The sequence below is a fragment of the Lissotriton helveticus genome, unplaced genomic scaffold, assembly GCF_964261635.1.
Source record: "Lissotriton helveticus unplaced genomic scaffold, aLisHel1.1 SCAFFOLD_590, whole genome shotgun sequence".
NCBI classification, from domain to species: Eukaryota; Metazoa; Chordata; class Amphibia; order Caudata; family Salamandridae; genus Lissotriton; species Lissotriton helveticus.
Genome location: NW_027611748.1, coordinates 178,388 through 202,144, shown reverse-complemented (window position 1 = coordinate 202,144; position 23,757 = coordinate 178,388). Strand labels below are relative to the sequence as shown.

Sequence of the window (23,757 nt, the reverse complement as noted above, 5' to 3'; positions counted from 1 at the left end):
ACACCACCCAGAACAGGAGGATAATGTCATCGCTGCAAACGAATTTTGGGTGGTTGAAACACAGGAGATCCCGCTCGCCAAGAAGACTGACCAAGTGGGAAAACAGTTGATGTGGGCTCTGGAAAATCATGGGTTGCGAGTACTTAATGGAAGAATCAAACAGGATAAACCCCCTTCAAACACCTATATAGGCCCTAGCGCAAGTACAATTTAGGATTATACCGTTGTCTCGCTCCCTCTGCTGGGATTAATCAAAAAATTCCAAATTCTGTGTACGGCTGACAGCGACCATTCAATGCAGCATATTGAAATCAGCCTGGCACCGTTCAAACATTTAAAAGCTCGATCATTAGCTGGGGAAACATCGACAATCAACCTGAAGCGTTTAAGATGGACGAGTAACTCGCTACCGCAAATAGCACAGGAAGCAAAGCACCTACTTCAAAATATAACCAATGGAAATGAAATGTGCGCAGAAACATGGACTACCTTTTTGAATAAATTATTAAAGACTAGAGCCAACTTGAGCATAAAATTCAACCAAAGGAATAAAGGTCAGCCCAGTAAGATCATTCTGTCCTTAAGAAGGCGTTTGCGGAAGTTCATGAGGCAAGCAAAGGGTCGTAGTTCAGATTTGCATGTTTGGCAAACAATCCGACATGTAAGGAAACAATATAAGCGACAAATATGGATTGAAAAAAAAAACAGAGATACCGATTTTTGGACCAAACTACTGAATAACATAAAGAAATCCGATTCCAGAGCGTTCTGGTCACAGGTAAATTCATTAAACAGATCAGCACAAATAATAAACATGACCTGTGTTACAGAACAGGCATGGGTTCAACATATACTTGACACATTCTCAGTAAATCTATCGATGCCGCCCATAACAACAACTAACAATACATCAAATGTAGTGAACCTAAAGACCTCCTTTCCAGCACAATTAAACAATCTGTGTACCAATCAGAAAGGTGGGGCTCAGACATCCAGTTCTTACGTGGAATCAGAAATATCAAAAATAATTTAAAGAAGCAGGCAAGATAGCGCACCAGGACCAAATGGTGTTCCCCAGGCCATCTATAAGGAGGACCCCCAATATTGGGCATGCAAATTAAACATCCTATTTCAGTCAATAAATAGCACAAGTCGGCTCCCTGAAAGCTGGAGAGGGGCGATTATAAATCCGATTTACAAAGGAGGAGACCGAAAAAAAACAGCAAATTACCGTCTGATAGCACTTATTGATGCTGAAGCAAAATACTATGCATCCCTTGTGCTAATCGACCTTACCAAATGGTCTGAAGATAATAAGAAGATTCCGGTAAATCAGACAGGGTTTCGCAGGGGTACAGGCACTATGGCTAATGCCATGGCGATATGTTTAATCGCCGAAAAGAGTATACAAAGCCGTCAAGCACTGTACGCCTGCTTTGTTGATTTCAAGGCGGCTTTTGACCGTGTCAATCGTCAGCTACTATGGTCCAAGTTAAAACAGCAGGGACTGCCGGACACAATTCTAAATCCCATAATGGATTTATACACGGATAACTGGATGCAGGTAAAGATCGCTAATGGGCACCAACTAACACAGAAGATCAGGACATATGGCGGATTGAAACAGGGCTGCGTCTTGGCGCCCCATCTTTTTAATCTATTCATGGCAGACCTAACAACAAGTCTGGATGGGATTAACGCCCACCCACCGCGGCTAGGAACATTACGGCTGACACATCTCTCCTATGCCGATGATGTGGTGCTCCTTAGTCAGACTAAAATAGGTCTGCAACGCCTCTTGCATGAACTGGCTGAATACACTAAACAGAATCTTCTTGAAATAAATAGCCAAAAAACAAAGATCATGATAATAACTCGCCAGCGCAAAGCCCCGCCACTTTTTGTCATAGACAACAAGAAACTGGAGGTAGTGGATAGTTATAAGTACCTGGGAATACAACTGGACAGACACCTTAACTTTTCCTCGCACTTTGAGGCCATCGAAAAAAAGGGAATAGCACTGTTACATGCATTCAACAGTATTTCTAAGCAGTTAAAGGGCCCTCTGTTTAATCCACTTCTGGCTGTCATTAAGGCCAAGCTACTCCCTACAATAGCCTACGGCAGTGTGTTACACCATGGGAGAAGTGCACAACTACTAGACAAGATTCAAACTAGAGTCTACAAGCGTATATTCAGTTTACCGCACAATGCCTCTCCGGCACAGGTCCGACTCGAGATTGGCCTGCAATCCCAAGATCTGCAAAAAAAGTATGAGACCATTAAGTTCTGGTATGACATCTGGATGAACAGGCAAACAGAGATCAATTCTGCTACGTGGGAGGCAATGCAAAATAGTCCCAATTCCCAGTACACCAAGTTTTTAAATCAGTCTCTTGATACTACCGAACTTGCATCATTGTGGCAAACTAAGCTACCGGTATCATCGTTCAAGCAAGTACTTAAAACGGCGGCAAACAGGCATTCGCTGACTAATGATAAGTCAATCTTTAGTCACCGCGCCCATGCCTGGATGATAATTCAATCATACACTATGCTCAAACCCGCAGTTTATTTCGGGTCATCCTTTTCATCATTTGTCAAGCTGAAATACCTTAGTTTAAGGATGGGAAACCTGCTGACAAATGCAGATCAACCAGCTTGGTTGAAACCGGACACCAAGGAGTGTGACTTATGTGGTGCCACAAAACAAGACCTTATCCACCTATTTTGCATCTGTCCAACATTGGACGAGGAACGACGGCGCTGGTTAAAGGAAAAATTTAATGACTATGGAATACGTACTTGTCGAACTGCCATCATACAAGTTTTGTGTACAGCGGATCCACAATTTATCTGCAGATCAGTCAAGTTTGTTAAGAACTTTGAGAGCAAAAGAGGAGTCATTGTGAAGGGTCGTTAAAAATGTAGATCAAGACGTAACGTTAAGAGGCTATAGAGGTTTTGCTACTCTCACGCAAGTATTTGCACCCGTCGACTTATGACATTCAATGGTTTCACATAACCCGCAGTAGATCGACTCAAATTAACTTTGATCTTGAGTAAGAAGAGCTGTGTGATCCGTTTTACACCAGCAAAGAGATCGATGTAAATTGACATTGAGCTTCTGAAATAAGAGCAATTTTTGTATAGAACGAATATAAACATGTGTTTATAATCAGCACGCGTTCGCTTTGCTGCCGGCCTCCCTCGCCCCCGCTCCTCTGTGCTGCGGGCGCACACTCGTTTCGATTCCGTGTTTGTTAATGTACCTTCAATATCACCTTTTCACCCTTCGCTGCTAGCTGCCTCCTATAGTCCCATACTGAGACATTAAATAAGTAGATGTGATAGGACTTATTTCAGAAAATTAACTGGTGTACTGTCGCTATGTAATGTTGTACATGTTTTTGTGAATGGACTCAATTGTTTGCAATTATTTTTCTCACATTTTGGTGTCTTTATATTGTTTTTGAAAAAGTGTTTATTGATTTGAATGTCTTGTAGTGTTTTAAACTTGGACATTTTTGAAAATCACAAATGTGTAAAAATATATGATGTAAATAGATGATGACGACAAATATAAGTACCTAAGAATTAACTTGTTGAGGTACTGAGTCTGCCAAAATAAAAAGCAGCCACGTAAAATCGAGACCAGGTTCCTTGTTTTTCATTAGATCCTATAGTACCCGAAGCACCTCATGCCGGTAGAAAGCCTCGAAACAACTACGATGCCAACGCCACTGAAACAGCTCAAGCCACAGAAAGTCACATCGGGGACAGGTATAGCACGAAGGGGCTATCATGCACAGGGTACACAGGCCATCCCCTACAGGGGAGGCCATCCCTTCAAAGTGAGGAGCGCGATTATTAACCGCAACCTCCATTACTCATCAGTCCATCCTCAAAAGCCACCCAACGGCGCAATTTTATATCAATGGCACAGCTAGCTCTGCTGCCACTTGAGCAAACCCAAACGAATTTGTTTCAGCTGTTAAGCTAATTTAAGAAGCGGGTTGCATTTTCCAAGGTGCCATGCCAGATAATGAAGCCATCATCTTTGTATTTGCACCACAGACGTAGCTCCTGTGTAAAGGAGGTTTTTATTCCATTTGTTCTGTTGTTCGAATCGGTGTACATAGAGACAGGCTATGCTAGGCATGAAAGTGCTTTCCATGGAAGTTCCATGTAATTGTGAGTAGATGGTATCTTTAAATTGAAAGAAGTACCTTGTTAGGGCGATGCACGCTAGTTGTATAGTCCACTTGACTGGTGCTTCAAAGGCCACTCCCTTTCATTTAGGATGTCTTCAATGACTCATAGGCTTTCTTCTCGGTGAATGCTTGTGTATAATGCTTCCACATCAAGGCACATCATAAGTTTGAAAGTTACATCAAACTCTTGATCTGAGATGATATTCAACAGGTTTTATTGTGTCTTTAACGTAGCACCTCATTTCTGAGACAAGTGGACATGAAAACCAATCCACAAATTTGGAAAGGGGCTCAAGAACAGAACCTATGCCAGAGACGATAGTGCGCCCATGTGGAGGCTCTGTTTATGTCTGTTTTAGAAATATAAAAATAGGGTATCTTAGCATTCATTGTAATCAAAAATGCAGCTTCCTTTCCAGTGATCCATCTTTCATTCTTGGCCTCTTCCATCAAAACATTAATCTCTTTCTGAAGTGTTTCAGTTGGATTAGTTTCCAACACTTTGTAATTTCTGGTGTCTCCTAATAGGGTAAGGTATGCCTCTCTGTAGTTATCTGCTGACTGAATCACAATGGCGCCTCCTTTATCCGCGTGTTTTATGACTAGTAGAGGCTTCTTCTCAAGATCTTCCCAGGGCTTTTCTTTCAATCTGTGTAAGATTATTGTAATTGGCTATCCTTATGTCTACATTCTCAATCTGCTTTATCGCAGCATCTTCAGGCCAAACCTTCAGGGGGGATACAACCTGGTTGGAAATTCAAAGATAATTCCAAGTTCAAATCTGTGTACCCTTGACTAAAGTACAAGCTAAGGTTTATTCTTGAAAAAAATCCTTTAGTCTTATCTTGCGGAAATTAAAATACTTGCCCAGGATCACATAATTTGAAACCAATTTAGGGGTCAAGAGCACTATAATTAGGTTGAGTAGATTATTTGAGTCACTAGATCTGCAAGGCTTTTTAACATTTTTAGGATTTGTCGAGCCCTGTGTGGGAAATGACTGTACCAAACAGGATTTGAGAGGCCCCAACGCGGATAATATCAGCTGCCTGCTAATAAATTATCATTACTACTTAAAGTAACTACAGTCTGCTAACTCGGAGTGCTGCCCAGCCCGCCGCAGCACTGGGCAAACCTCAGGAGAGTGAGAAGCTGAGGCACACAGATGTAATTTTCTCAAAAGGCTTCAGCTTAGCTACTAGCTCCCTAAAATAATTTCAATCAATTTTACTGTAGGCAATATGCCTGATCAATTTATTAATAAAAGATATGCAAAAACATATGGTCGGATGTATTTATTATGAAAAGCATATGTTAAAGTGGCTAAGGATATAATATAGGGGAATTGCTATTACACTGCATTAAAGCCTGCAGAGAGGTATTTATTACCACAATCTAACATATTACCACAGAAGACGCGTATTTGCCCTAGTGATCAGCTTTTGTAATAAAAATGGTTTCAATGAAATAGGCTGCAATTGCTGTGGCTTTACTCAAGCCAGTTTTAACTACAGCTGTTATATTACAAGTGACTTAAAAGTTATATATTTGTCCGAAACAAGAACATGTCACTTAAAATGCTATACTTCGCTTGTGTATGATCAAAATCTAATTTTGATCTTGTATTGTTAGCATTGTATATATTCAGAAGCACCAAGCAGAGAAGGACAGAATTGTTCCATTTAAAACAAGATTTAGCGAAAGAGACGGTGAACATCTCTGTCTTTTGGTGCTTGAGAAGAAGGCTGCCGGGTGTGCAAGTAGACACTTTTGTGTGGGATAAAACTGTGAAGGCAGCCACGTCGGGCCTGTGCACTTAAGCACGATAAGAGAGTAGACATGATCTGTATTCACAAAAAGTGCACTTCCACAAACTGATTGGGAGGTCAGAAGCAGCACCAGCCCTCACTGCACAAGCTTCTGCTGATTGTAAATACAAGAGCATGGCTTTAAAAAAAATATTTGCAGCAAGCCCCAGGTCATGTCCCAGATCAGCCAAATTAAAAGATGCTCATGTGGACACACTTGTGTCAAAAACATCATTTATAGATGAGGTCAGCAGTACGTGGTTGCAGAGGCCCAAAAGAAAGGTAAGAATGTGCAACTTGAGATTCGCCGACTACGGCGGCATTCAGAATCATGCCTAAAGCCTCCAAACACAACCGTGGCGGTTATCAGCTGATTAACGCGCCAATCCCTAATGCGTGGTTTCATTCTTGGCTACTCGACACCCAACCTTCCGGTCGCCATTTCCCGGGTCAGCATTCCTCGCTGCCGTGGCTCCCTACCTGCCTCCTCTGCCCCTCCAGAGCCCCCAATCAAATACACTCGCCAAGATCTGTTGTCGCAGGATCCACTACCCGCTGACGAACAGTAGTTCAACTACCTCGACTCCTCCGGACCCCCATGGAGAGCACTACCTCAAATACAGCAGCCCCGTCACGAAGATGATCCTGAATCCATAGGATTGAAAAGTCGTGGACTCACACAGCGCGATTGACGGCATATCTATGCAACCTTTGTGAATCAAACCGTGCTGAACCACACAGTCACTTGTATATATTACTTCACCTGCTCTCACTACGCGCCGTTCACTGTTCTCACCTTGTCACTTGCGTTGCCACGTTTATGTGTCACAAGCACAATTGTGCACAAAGTCCAAGTTGTGCTGCCATTGCCCTTCATCCTTATTGTGCTGTTACAACTGCACATCCCTTTTTCTAAATATATGATGCCATGTGCACTTTAGAAAAAAATGTACGCGAGTCTCCCGTTTTTTCCTTCCTCGTAATGTTTTCTACATACCAGTATATCTGACTCCCCTAGTGTTACCTTTTGACATAATGTTGTCTTTTATCATATGAAGCTTCCAAAAGCCAGAGGCTGAGGAATTGAACAGTTATGAGTAGCGGGCTACTAAAATTAAATTATTTAAAAAGTCTTTAGTCTACAGACCCAGTGAGTCCACGGCCACGGGCGACAAGGAGTCCCCAACAGCCTGGTCGCAGGGCATTGTGTTTATTTAGGCATTTTTCGATAGCGCATACTTTACCCAGAGGTGTCAGAGCGCTTTAAGATAGAGCGAAGTATATAGGATTAGATATTGTGGTAACACATTTACAGAGTATAAATTCGCTAAAAATTACACCCGGCAAACTAAAGTTAAAGCGATTAGGGTTCCAAATAAACACATTCCACAATCGAAGCGTAAGAACAAACTAGTCTCCAGTGAGGAATACGAAACAGTCAGAGTTATTGGTCGCCGTGTCTTTGGAAGAGTTTTAAGGTCCTTTCGGAAGAAGCGGAAAGAGGTGGCGGTGCGGAGGTACAGAGGGTGCGAGCTCCAAACTCTGGTTGCACGACCAGATGTCTCTTTGTCATGACTTTTGAGTAATGTTGCATAGTTAACAGCAGAAGCATTGCAAAGTATTAAGAGCCTGATTTAGAGTTCGGTGGTTGGGTTATTCCTGGCCGTCGTATTACAAGTGCCATTGAATATAATATACCAAAGTCATTTTACTATCGTTCGTCTATTTCTCTCATTTAGTTATCGTTATTTTACTTTTTGCTATTTCTTATTGCTTTTTCTGTTTCTCTCTATTCCTTTCTTCTTACCTTTCTTTGATTCCTTAACTTTGGCCGCACAGGCACTGGCGTCGGTGCACGCCGGAAATCGAACTCATAGACACATTGGCGCCCGCTCCCTGTATAATGTAACGCCCCCAGGCGGGGCGGGTTTGCTGTTTTGACCCCGCCCCCACATTCACAGACCCCGCCCAAACTCACAGGCCCCACCCCCACAGCCCCTCCACGGGCCCCGCCCCAGCATTCACAGACCCCGCCCAAACTCACAGGTCCCGCCCCCACAGACACAGACCCTCCACCCCCCAGGCCTCACTCACAGACCCCTCATTCACAAACCCCGCCCAAACTCACAGACCCCGCCCAAACTCACAGACCCCGCCCCCAGGCCTCATTCACACACACCCCTCATTCCCAGAACCAGCCCAAACTCACAGACCCCGCCTCCACCCACAGACCCCGCCCTCATAGCCCCGCCCCCAGGCCTCACTCACACAAACCCCTCATTCGCAGACCCCCCAACTCACAGACCCCGCCCCCACAACCATAGCCCCGCCCCCAGGCCTAACTCACACAGACCCCTCATTCACAGACCCCCCCCCCCAAACTCACAGGCCCACCCCCACAGACATAGCCCCGCCCCCAGGCCTCACTCACACAGACCCCTCATTCACAGACCCCCCAAGCTCACAGACCCCGCCTCCACCCACAGGCCCCGCCCCCACTGCCATAGCCCCGCCCCCAGGCCTCACTCACACAGACCCCTCATTCACAGACCCAGCCCAAGCTCACAGACCCCACCTCCACCCACAGGCCCACCCCCACAGACATAGCCCCGCCCCCAGGCCTCACTCACACAGACCCCCCCCCAAGCTCACAGACCCCGCCTCCACCCACAGGCCCTGCCCCCACAGCCATAGCCCCGCCCCCAGGCCTCACTCACACAGACCCCTCATTCACAGACCCCCCCAAGCTCACAGACCCCGCCTCCACCCACAGACCCCGCCCCCACACCCCCGCCCCCAGGCCTCACTCACACAGACCCCTCATTCACAGACCCCCCCCAAACTCACAGGCCCCGCCTCCACCCACAGACCCCGCCCCCGCAGCCATAGCCCCGCCCACAGGCCTCACTCACACAGACCCCGATTCACAGACCCCCCAAACTCACAGGCCCACCCCCCACAGACATAGCCCCGCCCCCAGGCCTCACTCACACAGACCCCTCATTCACAGACCCCCCAAGCACACAGACCCCGCCTCCACCCACAGACTCCGCCCCCACAGCCATAGCCCCGCCTCCAGGCCTCACTCACACAGACCCCTCATTCACAGACCCCCCAAGCACACAGACCCCGCCTCCACCCACAGACTCCGCCCCCACAGCCATAGCCCCGCCTCCAGGCCTCACTCACACAGACCCCTCCAAGCTCACAGACCCCGCCTCCACCCACTGGCCCCGCCCCCGCAGCCCCGCCCCCAGGCCTCGCTCACACAGACCCCTCATTCACAGACCCCTCCAAGCTCACAGACCCCGCCTCCACCCACTGGCCCCGCCCCCGCAGCCGTAGCCCCGCCCCCGCTGCCTCGAGGCCTCGTCTTCCTCACCTCTTGTGCGTGGCTCTGTGAGGAGCGGCCCTGAGGGGACGACGGACCACAGACCGCGCGCGGGACATGAGCCGCCGATGACCTGCAGCTGCGCAGGACACGCATTGTCACGAGTGCGCATGCGCAGGATTTCCACTGCTGATGGCCGCGCATGCGCTGAGGATAGCGAAGCACATTAAACTGTAAGAGTTAGTTACTGTGTATTGAGCAACACCGCAGAGAGATCACGGCCACCAGAGAGGGGACAGCAGAGTCCAACCGAGAGGGGACACAACCGGGACCGTCCACACTGTCTTCCCTCAAACACGGTAAAGCCCCAGGACTGAGCTAAGAGGCAGGTTAAAGAGGGTTCGATGGGTTAACAACTGCGCATGCGCGGAGGACAGACGCTGATTCCCACAGCACAGTGTGGGTTAAAGAGGGACTGGTTGATTAAACAACTGCGCATGCGCTCTACCCCTCTTATGATGTATAATGCTGCTAGAACTCAGAAGTTGATGAGTGTACAGACCACGAGCAGTTGACATCTTCACCATTCCAAGATGGCGCCCGTTTCCATTGCCGTAGTCCTTCGTTTGTTGCTATGTCGGGATACCGGAAGTCACCCCGAGCGACGGGGTGAGCTCTGCTGATGTTTGGATCCTTTGCTGGACTCTGCGACGGTAGAAAGGTGAGACTGAGATCACAGGGTTCATGTCGGTTGAGAGCTTCCGGGTCATCACGCTGAGGATTCATGTTTCATACCAGAGCGGCTCCCTGTGGGTCACTCGGACTCTCGAGGTGAGATCCGCGCTGACCATAGACCCGAGGGCCCTTCCTTCACGTAGAGCAGGCGCATGTGACTGTCAGTGTTTGCATTAAAGAATGATGCCTTGATAGACTTCAACAATTTGTGGCAGGGCTCGGGTAAACTCGGCTTTGAAAGGAGGTGTTGTGATGTAGGTCACAGAAATGCAATAACGAGTAAAATAGAAAGTGAAGTATTTTATTAAATTAAGCGAGCTCACGAAAGGTGAAGGAAGAAGCCGACTCCGTAACAGGGGCGTGGCTCTCCTATAAATATTTACTGAACATTCCTGCCTACGTCATTATCATGACCAATGGGAAGGGAGAGAAAAGGAGAAAATAAACTAGACATGCAACATCTCCCTTTTATCAAAAGGCATAAGCAGTATTCACATTAATTCATAATCTTTGAGGCCAATGGGTAATTTGGATATTCTTCCAAATTTTTTTATAAATGAAAAAGCACCGCTACAAAGTTAAATGTCCAATAGTTCGTTGAAGAGTATTAACTCGTTAGGGCGTTCACATTCATACCGACGCTGAATCGTGAATAATGATGAAAAATATATGGAATTCAATGTTCCTTTAATAGTCCATACAAACACCAGCCAACGCGTTTCGTTCCGTTACCAGAACTTCTTCAGGGCTGTAAATCACAAAAACATACAAAACCACCATAAGTGCCACAACATAAAACCAGCATGTATGCATACATACATACATCAGTGTTTTAAAAACAATGCAATTCTATACAGACAGCGACAATGGGAAACCTTGATCAATATTTGTAAAAATCTCCCCTCTGGCTAAAAAGAAGAAAATCATATTTTACATCCCAATTATTTTTCATGTCCCATGTCGCATGTTGTTGACTGTATTCTTAAATTTACATTTAAATTCATACTTTGATTGTGTATATCAGCGTCATTCTTTTTCTAATAGTTCATTCTTTCATAATCGATTGTGGGAACTAATTTAGCATATAACACATTGATTTATAAGAAAAAATCAAGTCACTTTGCGGGAAATGGCTTCTCCCCAAGCACATTGCAATTCAAGCTCGGAGGTCATAGAAAGACAATTCCTTCATGTAGTCATCACTATCATCATGTCAACATTGATATCAGCTAAAGTATTAGAAGTAAGCATTCCAGCACGGTTCATTACCAAATCACCTATCTCCAAGTGTTTTCACCAAAGTAGTTCATCAGACTAAGAACCCACTGGAAGGAATGTATGAATTCAAGACCACAAAAACACAGTATCTGGCTCAAAAACCTTACCCTTTCCAATAATATATATCCTGTATGCTATTCGATGGAGTAACAAGGGTGCAGGGGAGGTGAGGCCAGTCCAGAGTAGTGCAGAGGAGGTGAGGCCTGTCCATGGGGTGCAGAGGAGGTGAGGCATGTCCAGAGTGGTGAAGAGGAGGTGAGGGCTGTCCAGGGGGTGCAGAGGAGGTGAGGCCTGTCCATGGGGTGCAGAGGAGGTGAGGCATGTCCAGGGGTTGCAGAGGAGGTGAGGCTTGTCCGGGGGGTGTACAGAGGATTTGAGGCTTGTCCAAAGGGTGTAAAGGAGGTGAAGCATGTCCTTTTCAGGGGTGGGGTGGTTGCGAAGGAGGCGAGGCCTGACCTAGAGGTGCAGAGAAGGTAAGTCCTGTTCATGGGTAGGAGAGCAGGTGAGACCTGTCCAGGGGGAAAAGAGGAGGTGAGGCGGGTCATGAGGGGTGCAGAGGAGATGCCTGTTCAGGGGGAGCAGAGGAGGCGTGGCTTATCCAGGGGGTGCAGAGGAGGTGAGGCATGTCTTGTCCATGGGGGTACAGAACATGTGAGGCCTGTCCAGGGTTCAGAGGAGGTGAGGCATGTCCAGTCAAGGGGGTTAACAGCAGGTCATGCCTTTCCGGGGGTACAGAAGAGGTGAGGCATGTCCTGTCCAGGGCGTTAAGAGCAGGTGAGGCCTGTCCAGGGGTGCAGAGGAGGTGGTGCCTGTTCTGGGCTGGGGGTGCAGAGGAGGTGCGTCATATCTGCGAGAAAGTTCCCCGTAGCACCGGAGTCCAGCATCACGCCCACTCCTGAAAGAACTCTGTCTTGAAATCCTAGGTTCCTCGTCAGAATAAGGTGTGGAGCAGAAGATTGTAGAATATTGGCCACTTGATGAAAAATTGGCGTTGTATCCTTGTTAGCAACCACCAGCCCAACTCCTTCTACTAGTGGTGCAGAGAGTTTTACTTCTTGAAGGTTTTTGGCTTCTTGGGACATTTCTTTACAAAATGTTCACTCATCGATGTAACAGAAAAGCACACCATTACTAAATTTCTTCAATTCCTTCTCCACTTTCTTACTCTCTCACTCTCTCTCTATATATATATATATATATATATATATATATATATATATATATATATATTTCCTTTACCAGAGAGCCTATGGCTTTTGCTCCTAAAGTATTTTATTCATTGGTAACCTGCATTATAAACAAAATTTTCGCACCCTTTAACTCTGTGAGTTCGTTTATTCTTTTTCACTCATTCGTTCATTCACTCACTGCCTTACTTTCTTATCTTCTGAATTCTTCTTACTTCTCCCTTAGAAACCTTCTGGAGCCTCCGTCATCAACCAAGCAACGAAGAAATCAGGAACTGAAGTATTCAATGGGTAAGTGTTAATTCTTCTCTTTATATTTCTTTTTTTTCCTATTCACTTTAAATTGGTATTTCTCTCTAGTTCTAAATTACCAAACTAACTAACCGACGCACCAAAGTGCTCGAACATGCGCCTAAGCCTGGCAAAAATTGCGCTATTTCCATCTAACTAGACTACAGAAAGAATATCACTAATCTCTAAAAAATCCATTGGTGCCTCAGTTCTAGAATCAACCGGTGCACTTCAAAGCTGGTCTAGACCTCGCGCCCGTGTCCAGGAACTCAGGACTAGACCGGCAACTTCCACCGCGGTCCTCCCTGTTGGTAGTATAGGGGAGAATGCCCGGTTCCGCGCTATAATCGCCTGCGACCTTTTGCGAGCGGGTGATCTTTGCAATGCACTTTCAATGGCAGATACTGCGTGACAAAGAAGAGCTTTAATTACTTTTTGATGCACCCTGACACCTGTCCAGGGGGTGCAGAAGAGGTGAGGTCTGTACTGTGCTAAGGAGGAGAGACCTGTCCTGGGCTGGGGGTGCAGTGGAGGTGCGGCCTATCCAGTGTAGAAGTAAACCTCAGCTAGGTCTACCAGTGCAAGGGGTTTGCCCTTTTCTGCACAAAGTCCTCAGTCCATAGGAAGAAGTTGGCACAGACACTGGAAAATAGAAAAGTATAGTTTATTAACCTCCGGAGGTGGTACTACGGTCCACACAACACCCTTCAGTATTGTATGGAGTAGCACACCGAACTAAAGCACATGGCCCTTTTATACACTAAGAGGGGGCTCAAAGAAGGCGGTACAAAACACAAGAATGAGTTTTATGTACATATAAGGACATTTTAGAAACACAATCGATGAGTGGGCAGAGTTAACGGTTCTCGACCTTCGAAAACACATTCCTATCTGGAACTAATTACTAACAGCTGTAGACTCTACTGGGCATGCGCTAAAACAGGAGATACTAAATACAGCCTGTCGCTGGGCAGATTTCGAGCGCAGTTAACAAGGAAGTAGGACAAAACACACGGTGAGCACATGGCAGCATATGAAGGACAAAATGGCTGCCGCAAATACAAAATGGAGTCGACTGAATTGTTACGATAGTTGCCAAATACAGAATGTCTTCTGCTAATGCTTAATCTAATTGCTGTTAAATTACAACAGACAACCCTTTCAGCATTAGCTGAATACATTCGACTTCCTGGGATAGTCTAAATATTCATCCTGTATACCAATTTTCATCGTTTCAGCTACTTCTTTGTCTAAAATACTTTGTACTTTCATATATGCAGTATTTCTCCTAGCTGGTATACAGGCAGTAATGCACATAGAGCATAATATTGGACCACATTGCACACATATACAACATGTAAAGATTATCGCAATTATGATACACAGCACAGTCAATATTTTCCAGCCCCAAGCAGACACTAGAGTCCAAAAGCATCCCGCAAAAGTCCAAGTACCATTTTCTGTATGAATTTCTGAAGCAATCTTATGGAGTTTATTTATCGCATTATACACTGACGGTGTGTGATCAGGGATGAACACACAACAACTACTACCAATGATGCGAAATTAACCACCTCGGTTAGCAAGCATAACATCTAGCACCATCCTGTTCTGGAGTGCAACAACTCTAGCAATTTTCAGTTCTTCAGTAATATTTCGAAGTGCTATAGCTGCCTGATTTGTAACAGCTTCCACAACCCTAGTCAATCGTCGCACTTTCCTACTATTTAATGCAGCACCTACAAAAAAACAGTCCTAGATTAAAGTCCACATATTGCTGTAAAGTAGTATCTATTTCATCTACATCATCTGTATTAAAAGTCCTTTTATACCGATTCATAGTAATATTACTAAACAATTTAAGATCTCGATGATATGATGCAGGTGCTAAAAATACAGGGGGCAATAAAAACGATACATAACATACACCCGACCACCCAGCTGGTAGTCGGTAATACCCATAGCTGCCACATACAAAGTATGTATTATGTGAAGCTAGGAAAGAACTATAATTTATTCCATCTATATTAAAAACGGTAAAGCAGTCACTTATTCCAACAGGAATCTGTCCAACACTTTGTACACATGTTTGCTTTAGTCTTTGTAACAGAAATCACAAAGCGTTCACTTTCGGCAGAGTCTCTTGTGTTGCTGAAGACATATGGCGTTGAAATATTGTTCGGTCGGTATTCCTCCCATTTAGTTCCATTAGCTTGAGGGTACCCATCCTTGTCTTGATAACACTCTTTATTCAAACGGAAAAGAAGTCCACCTACTGTAGGCTTTCTGGTTGCAAACAAGAGAGTGAACCAGGCTCGACAAGAGCCATTATGTGAGAAAGGAAGAGGTATAAAAGGTGTTCCTCCTTTCTTTTGATGAGCAGGCATCATCCCACATACCCAACAATTGGTTGCGTTTGTAGCATTATGAGTATGATGCAGCATCTGAATAAAAGTGTTGTTGAGATAAGATTGACGATGCTTCTGCTCCTGATACAGGAGCGTAAAGAAGAAGTGCTCCTCCGGTATTGGCGTAGTAGTAACAAACCACTCACGAGCAGGAGTTGTCTTCTCAACAGACCAAGTGATTGTTGACATAATCACTAAAGCAGCAATAAACCCTATAGCACAAAAAATCTTCTTTCTCTCCATTTCAATAAGAGCACTAGACAATTCTTCCAGAAACTAAAGTAGTCGTCAGAGCTCTTACCCCTGGTTAGCCGTTGATTTCTTCACCACGGGCCAAGACGGGTGTCACTACTCTAATGCATGGCTGACCCCCGCCCTTGCAACATGGGCTCTCCGTTTCACTGACCCAGGGAATGCTCAGACAACTTTCACAGGTACTGCAAACTCCTTCCTCAGCCTCAAATTATATCTCGATGCTCCAGGGATTGTCGGGTCCGGGAAGAACTCCTCAGATCCGTCAGGTGTCACGGCGTGGCCTTTCTCCGCAGTCAAAACCTCTCGATGGTCGGTCAACACAGCAGGCTCCACCAAGGCAGGACGTACTCTCCGGCAGCGAGTACTGTGGACCCAGTTCTCCGATTCGTGACTCGAACCGCTGTCCTCGTAGCAAGTAATACTTGCTCTGGTCCGCGCCACCTCGGCTCCAGACTGCTCGACCTCTCGAATGACTTCACCATGACGAAGCCACCCAGTCGGAGTTCATGGCTTCACCTTTAGATCTATCAGGAAGTGCTTCTCGAACCTGTTGATGAATAGAAACCAAGTTATCAATTAATTGTGCAAATAGTCATTCATTAAGACACAAGGTACATCATAAATAGAACTTGGTTTAGGAACTCCCGAGATATTCATTGGCCTCCCGAACACAAGCTCGTAGGGCGTGAGACCTGTCCGGGAATGCGTAACTGATCTAATAGACAACAATGCCAGTGGCAACGCATCTGGCCAAGTCAAAGAAGTAAAAACCTGTATTTTCGTTAATTTCAACTTCAGAGTAGCATTGTATCTTTCCACTAATCCTGCTGATTGCGGGTGGAACACCGCATGGAACTTCTGTTTGATCCCTAATCCTTTCAGGATATACTTGATAACATTCCCTATAAAGTGAGGTCCGTTATCGCTCCACAAAAGTCTACAAACACCATATCTAGGAAAGAATTCCTTCAAAAGCACCTTTGCCGTAGTAATAGCAGTGAAGTCCTTTGTGGGGTACGCCTCAATCCACTTACTAAAGGCACATACCACCACCAAGACATACTTCAGATTATTACAGCGTTCAAGCTGAATATAACGCATTTGCAAAACTTCAAAAGGTGCAGTTGGTGTAGCAAACTCTCCTGCAGGAGTTTGTGTCCCTTTTCCAGGATTAAATTGCAAACAAATCATACATGATTGTACTACTCTCTTAGCTGTGCTACCAATTTCTGTATGCTCCCAAACTTACGTAAGCAATTTCACTATTGCTGAAGCTCCAACATGTGCCAGCCCATGTGCCATCTGATCCACAGGTTGTACAAAAGCTATGGACAACTTCCATTTATTCATTTGCTTATTTCGCCAACAACCTTCATCTTCCAACTCTCCATCTTTAGACCGTTGCTCCCGTTCTTTCTCAGAAGCGGCTCTCTGTATCTCTAATACTTCTTGCCTAGCATTGTGTCACCGCTCAGCTTGCAACTTCACTACATACATGGAAGTAGTGCTGGGCTGCATCGCAGTCTCACGTGCCACTCGATCTGCAAAGGCATTACCTTGTCCCACCTTATCTGTAACTTTCTTGTGAGCACTACATTTCACAATAGCTATTTTTCCTACTTTGCATTTCATGGTTTGCTTTTAATTACCTCAGGGTACCTCGTGTTAAGGTAGTTTTCGTGTGTTGCGTTAGATTGCCTTGTGCCTTAGCCTGTTTGGAATTGTCTTACTTTTTGTGCTGAAATGTGAGGCATATATTACTTTGGTTTATTTTCTGTTTGTTTCCCTTTTGGTGCCCCGCTTTGTCGTGTGTTGTCTTAGTTTGCCATGTGTTGTTTTGTTTAAAGGCTTGTCGTAGGTTCTCTTGTGTCGTTTTACTGACTCCATTAGTTGTCTGTGTTTGCTGTGTCGCTTTACTCAAGGCCTGCAATGCCTTAGGTTGCCCTGTGTTCCCTTAGCTTGACTTGTTGCTCTACTTTTCTATGTGATGTCTCTCATCGCTCAGTTCTTTCTGTGCCATATGCGACAAATTAAGCTATTGACATTGTAAATGACAATGCCATTTATTTATCGGTTTTCAAAACCAACACATAAATAAAAAAATTGTCATTTACAATGCCAATAGCTCTAACTTTGGCAAAGGTGAGACCGTTGAATTGTAAATGCTTGTTTTACATGTATCGTCTCAACAAGGTTAGGTTACTATTGTTTGTATACCCAACATAGACAACAAACTTAGTTTATATGCCCTGTGGCCGTATTTAATTTTAGAAAAAATAATACCAATGACTGACAAGGATGTGACTTCTATTTAGACCATGGTTCTGTACCTTTTATTTTTTACACAGCCTTGATAAAGTCGCGGGATCACACCCTGTAGCGACGAAACACGCGTTGGTTGTGGCCGAGAACACCAGAATAAAACGCGAACAAGACAAAAGAAAGAAAGAATTGTGTATATTCTGTGACTCATTTACTGTACTTGTTTTTAACTTGGAGGGAAACCACATCTTACTTAAATACGTGTGCTGGGGAGTTGATTTTCTCAGGGGTGCAGAGGAGGTGAGGCCTGTCCAGGGGTGCAGAGGAGGTGAGGCCTGTCCAGGGGTGCAGAGGAGGAGAGGCCTGTCCATGGGGTGCAGAAGAGGTGAGGCCTGTCCATGGGGTGCAGAAGAGGTGAGGCCTGTCCATGGGGTGCAGAAGAGGTGAGGCTTGTCCAGGGGGCAGAGGAGGTGATGCCTGTCCAGGGGGCAGAGGAAGTGATGCCTGTCCAGGGGGCAGAGGAGGTGATGCCTGTCCAGGGGTGCAGAGGAGGTGGAGCCTCTCCAGGGGTAGGAAAGGAGGTGAGACTTGTCCAGGGGGAGCAGAGGAGATGAGGCCTGTCCAGGGGGAGCAGAGGAGGTGAGGCCTGTACAGGGGTAGCAGAGGAGATGAGGCCTGTCCAGGGGTGCAGAGGAGGTGAGGCCTGTCCCGCGGGGGTACAGAGGAGGTGAGGCCTGTCCAAGGGTGCAGGGGAGGTGAGGCCAGTCCAGAGTGGTGAAGAGGAGGTGAGGCCTGTCCAGGGGGTGCAGAGGAGGCGAGGCCTGTCCATGGGGTGCAGAGGAGGTGAGGCCTGTACAGGGGTAGCAGAGGAGATGAGGCCTGTCCAGGGGTGCAGAGGAGGTGAGGCCTGTACAGGGGTAGCAGAGGAGATGAGGCCTGTCCAGGGGTGCAGAGGAGGTGAGGCCTGTCCCGCGGGGGTACAGAGGAGGTGAGGCCTGTCCAAGGGTGCAGGGGAGGTGAGGCCAGTCCAGAGTGGTGCAGAGGAGGTGAGGCCTGTCCATGGGGTGCAGAGGAGGTGAGGCCTGTCCATGGGGTGCAGAGGAGGTGAGGCCTGTCCATGGGGTGCAGAGGAGGTGAGGCCTGTCCATGGGGTGCAGAGGAGGTGAGGCATGTCCAGGGGTTGCAGAGGAGGTGAGGCTTGCCCGGGGGGTGTACAGAGGATTTGAGGCTTGTCCAAAGGGTGTAAAGGAGGTGAAGCATGTCCTTTTCAGGGGTGGGGTGGTTGCGAAGGAGGCGAGGCCTGTCCTAGAGGTGCAGAGAAGGTAAGTCCTGTCCATGGGGAGGAGAGCAGGTGAGACCTGTCCAGGGGGAAAAGAGGAGGTGAGGCGGGTAATGAGGGGTGCAGAGGAGATGCCTGTTCAGGGGAGCAGAGGAGGCGTGGCTTATCCAGGGGGTGCAGAGGAGGTGAGGCATGTCTTGTCCATGGGGGTACAGAACATGTGAGGCCTGTCAAGGGTTCAGAGGAGGTGAGGCATGTCCAGTCAAGGGGGTTAACAGCAGGTGATGCCTTTCCGGGGGTACAGAAGAGGTGAGGCATGTCCTGTCCAGGGGGTTAAGAGCAGGTGAGGCCTGTCCAGGGGTGCAGAGGAGGTGGTGCCTGTTCTGGGCTGGGGGTGCAGAGGAGGTGCGTCATATCTGGGAGAAAGTTCCCCGTAGCACCGGAGTCCAGCATCACGCCCACTCCTGAAAGAACTCTGTCTTGAAATCCTAGGTTCCTCATCAGAATAAGGTGTGGAGCAGAAGATTGTAGAATATTGGCCACTTGATGAGAAATTGGCGTTGTATCCTTGTTAGCAACCACCAGCCCAACTCCTTCTACTAGTGGTGCAGAGAGTTTTACTTCTTGAAGGTTTTTGGCTTCTTGGGACATTTCTTTACAAAATGTTTACTCATCGATGTAACAGAAAAGCACACCATTACTAAATTTCTTCAATTCCTTCTCCACTTTCTTACTCTCTAACTCTCTCCCTCTCTCTCTCTCTCTCTCTCTATATATATATATATATATATGTAGGAAGGTGGCTACCTGACTATGGTTACCCCAGATTTTTTGCCTGTGTTTAGCTGGTTTTTTGACTTAGTTGACCTGGTTCCCTGCTAATCAGGGCCCCAGGCCATCTGCTCTCTCTGTAAAATGGATTCCATGTACCCTAGGTACATACCAATTGGAAATGGACTCCTTGTCAGCCCCTGTAGAATGCACTATAGGTGCACAGGGCACAGGAGCCACTAAGGCCTACCAGGGCCTGCAGCATATCTTTTGCCACCCCTGGCTGGTTCTTAAATTGACACAACTGGCTGATCACTCAGCTGGGGTAAGGTGGTGTACACACCCCTTGCTTAGATATAGTATACCTATGTCTAAACCTATATCTGGACACATGTAAACCTGTGAGCCACTCCTATAGACAGGCCTCACCAATCCTGGAGGCTGGGTGCATGGTTTTTATGTGAGATGGAGCTCTAGCATGAGCTGAGCCTGTCTGCAGCCGTCGGGAACAAATCCCTAAGCTGTTTCAGGATAATGCCATACCATATACTATTAAGTGCCTTATAATCCTCGCGGTTATTTAGCAACTTTGGTTTGGCTTTATCAAAACATGTCGTGTAAGGTGTCATACGCTTTGGAATACCATCCCCTCGCCAGTTCTGGCGACGGGGATGGCATTCCACCCCTCTAGAGGGGTAAGACATGTTACTTTGCTTTAATGCGGTTGATTTCTCCAAAGACCTTAAGATCCACAAAATGGATGCCTCTGCCACAGACAAATGTCTGGACCCCTGCAGTTGACTGAAACTCGACCAAATGGGTCCTGGACAAAGGGTTTCCTGTCACAGGAGGGTGTCACCGCCCTCCAGACAGGAGATAGTGTATTGTAGCAGGGAGGTTTGAAAGAAACCAGACAGTGCCTGGGGAGCACAAGGCTTCCCCTTGCATAATCCGGTCAAACCGGTTCTGGGGCAGCCCAGCCCCAGCTCCAGTGAGACCTGGACAAAGGAAAGGGGGTGTAACCACCCCCCTTCCTGGTCCCACCCATAGGGAGGGACCTAGCAGGAGATCCACCCCTCAGATTGGAATAAGAGTGAGAGCAGTGCCCTAGCACAGCAGATCATCCTGAAATCACCTTTAAACTAAGAAGACGACTGGACTTCGACATTCTGATGAACAGAAGACTGAAGAGCATCTCCCTTGTGGCCTAGGAGGGGCCACCCTGTGAACACAGGCACCACCCAGCACCTCGAAGTCTGCTTTGCCGCCGCCTCCCGCCGGAGCCCGAGTGCAGAGCCTGACAAGACCCAGCTTCCCAGACTTCTCCCAGCCCGATCCACAGTCCCTGCAAAGAAGGGACCCGTGGAGGCACCGAGAGACGTGGGAGCGGACATCTTGAAAGACCCCCGAGACGCTGACTGCGCAGCACCCGAGGCACCCTCGACTCTGTGCTTTGGGGTTTGAGAAGCCCCACAATCAAGCAGCATTTGCACCAAAGATCAGCCCTCCAGCATCTCCACGATCTGCGTGGGGCCCTTTTGCTTTGTGCCACTCGACTCGCCATCCCGGCCGCTTGTCACGTGGTCAGCGGCCATCTTGGTGACGAAACCTACAATTTACACTGTGGGTCTGGTTGCTCCAGACCTGCCCTCGCTCCTGTAGAAAGGAGTACCCGCTCTGACCTTGCTGGTCCGAGTAATAAGCCTTTTTCACTTTCCCCGTGGCTTGCATTAGCCAAGGCTTGTTTGCTTCAATCGAGTTGCCGACACCGCCATCAGCTAGAGCCTTCGAGGGACAGCTCGTGATCGACTCCTGGACGTCCTCGACCTCTTCGTGTCTACGTGGCTGCAGAGAGAAGCAACACCTCATCACCTGTTTGCACCCGACTTTGCCTGGTTCCAATCTGGTTCCACGGTGGTCACTGGCCAGTGACTTTGAACACTGTCCCCTCTGCTTTCAGGTCTTCACCACTTCAGATCCACCCTTGGATCCACCGGACACTTCTCCTTCACATCGCCTGCAGCGTCTTCAGCTTCAAGCGCCAAGAACCTGCGTGTCAAAACCCGACGCCTCTTCGACCCTGTGCACCCACTTCCTGTGGGTGAGGTAACTTTGCTCCGCCGGTGTTCCCACACTGGTGCACATCTCTAGGGTCTGTGTGTTAAGTTTTGTTCCTCTAGGTTCAGCGGAAGTGTCCTTAAACTTTAACTTTACAACTTTTACGCACCATTGGTTAACATTGGTGCATGCGTGCGCTTTCCGCACATCTCCCGAATCCCGAGGGCCATTCCCGACTTCAGCATTGCTTGTCCTGACTGCTCCCAGCGATTCCCTAGGCCCTAGGCCTAACCACTGCTCGAGTGGCATCTCTTATACCACTTGTTTAGTATATGGTTTGAGTGGCCCCCTACCCTCATCCATAATTGTGCAACTTTGTATGTTTAAACAGTGCTTTTGATTTAACGCTTGTGCCCCTTTATTCATAAAGAATACTGGGGATTGTTTTTAGTAATAAATACATATATTTTTATAATATATACTTGTGTGGTGTCCTTTCATTTGGTATTACAGGATTGTATGTGGTAAAACAGCTCGCTTAACACGACCTCTTAAGTTAAGCCTTTAGGCTGCTTAGTCCATGCTACCCCTAGGATAGCTTGTCTAATAAGGTTGACTTACAACCAGACACCATAAGGGGATTGTTTGGTCAGGTAGTAGGTGGTTCCAGAATTGGAAACATCCCCTACCAGGCCAACTTCTCACAATATATATTTCCTTTCCCAGAGAGCCTATGGCTTTTGCTCCTAAAGTATTTTATTCATTGGTAACCTGCATTATAAACAACTTTTTCGCACCCTTTAACTCTGTGAGTTCGTTTATTCTTTTTCACTCATTCGTTCATTCACTCACTGCCTTACTTTCTTATCTTCTGAATTCTTCTTACTTCTCCCTTAGAAACCTTCTGGAGCCTCCGTCATCAACCAAGCAACGAAGAAATCAGGGACTGAAGTATTCAATGGGTAAGTGTTAATTCTTCTCTTTATATTTCTTTTTTCCTATTCATTTTAAATTGGTATTTCTCTCTAGTTCTAAATTACCAAACTAACTAACCGACGCACCAAAGTGCTCGAACATGCGCCTAAGCCTGGCAAAAAATTGCGCTATTTCCATCTAACTAGACTACAGAAAGAATATCACTAATCTCTAAAAAAAATCCATTGGTGCCTCGGTTCTAGAATCAACCGGCGCACTTCAAAGCTGGTCTAGACCTCGCGCCCGTGTCCAGGAACTCAGGACTAGACCGGCAACTTCCACCGCGGTCCTCCCTGTTGGTAGTATAGGGGAGAATGCCCGGTTCCGCGCTATAATCGCCTGCGACCTTTTGCGAGCGGGTGATCTTTGCAATGCACTTTCAATGGCAGATACTGCGAGACAAAGAAGAGCTTTAATTACTTTTTGATGCACCCTGACACCTGTCCAGGGGGTGCAGAAGAGGTGAGGTCTGTACTGTGCTAAGGAGGAGAGACCTGTCCTGGGCTGGGGGTGCAGTGGAGGTGCGGCCTATCCAGTGTAGAAGTAAACCTCAGCTAGGTCTACCAGTGCAAGGGGTTCGCCCTTCTCTGCACAAAGTCCTCAGACCATAGGAAGAAGTTGGCACAGAAACTGGAAAATAGAAAAGTATAGTTTATTAACCTCCGGAGGTGGTACTACGGTCCATACAACACCCTTCAGTATTGTATGGAGTAGCACACCGAACTAAAGCACATGGCCCTTTTATACACTAAGAGGGGGCTCAAAGAAGGTGGTACAAAACACAAGAATGAGTTTTATGTACATATAAGGACATTTTAGAAGCACAATCGATGAGTGGGCAGAGTTAACGGTTCTCGACCTTCGAAAACACATTCCTATCTGGAACTAATTACTAACAGCTGTAG

At 46.8% G+C, this 23,757-nt stretch overlaps 2 protein-coding genes across 7 annotated transcripts in view; one reads left to right on the top strand and one right to left on the bottom strand.

Annotated features, from left to right (window-relative positions):
• Positions 1-9,592, bottom strand: part of LOC144806646 (uncharacterized) — a 195,014-nt gene extending 185,422 nt beyond the window's left edge. The window contains exon 1 of the mRNA XM_078672969.1: positions 9,405-9,592. The gene's annotated coding sequence lies outside the window, so the exon portion shown is untranslated. The remainder of the gene's footprint in view (positions 1-9,404) is intronic.
• Positions 1-23,757, top strand: part of LOC144806644 (uncharacterized) — a 352,101-nt gene that overhangs the window by 268,292 nt on the left and 60,052 nt on the right. For 2 of the 6 annotated variants that reach the window (XM_078672967.1, XM_078672962.1), the window contains exons 1-3: positions 10,113-10,184; positions 12,780-12,844; positions 22,775-22,839. The gene's annotated coding sequence lies outside the window, so the exon portion shown is untranslated. Of the gene's footprint in view, positions 9,713-10,029; positions 10,075-10,112; positions 10,185-12,779; positions 12,845-22,774; positions 22,840-23,757 lie in introns of those variants that run through there. The other 4 variants (XM_078672963.1, XM_078672964.1, XM_078672966.1 and 1 more) reach the window with 4 other exon arrangements.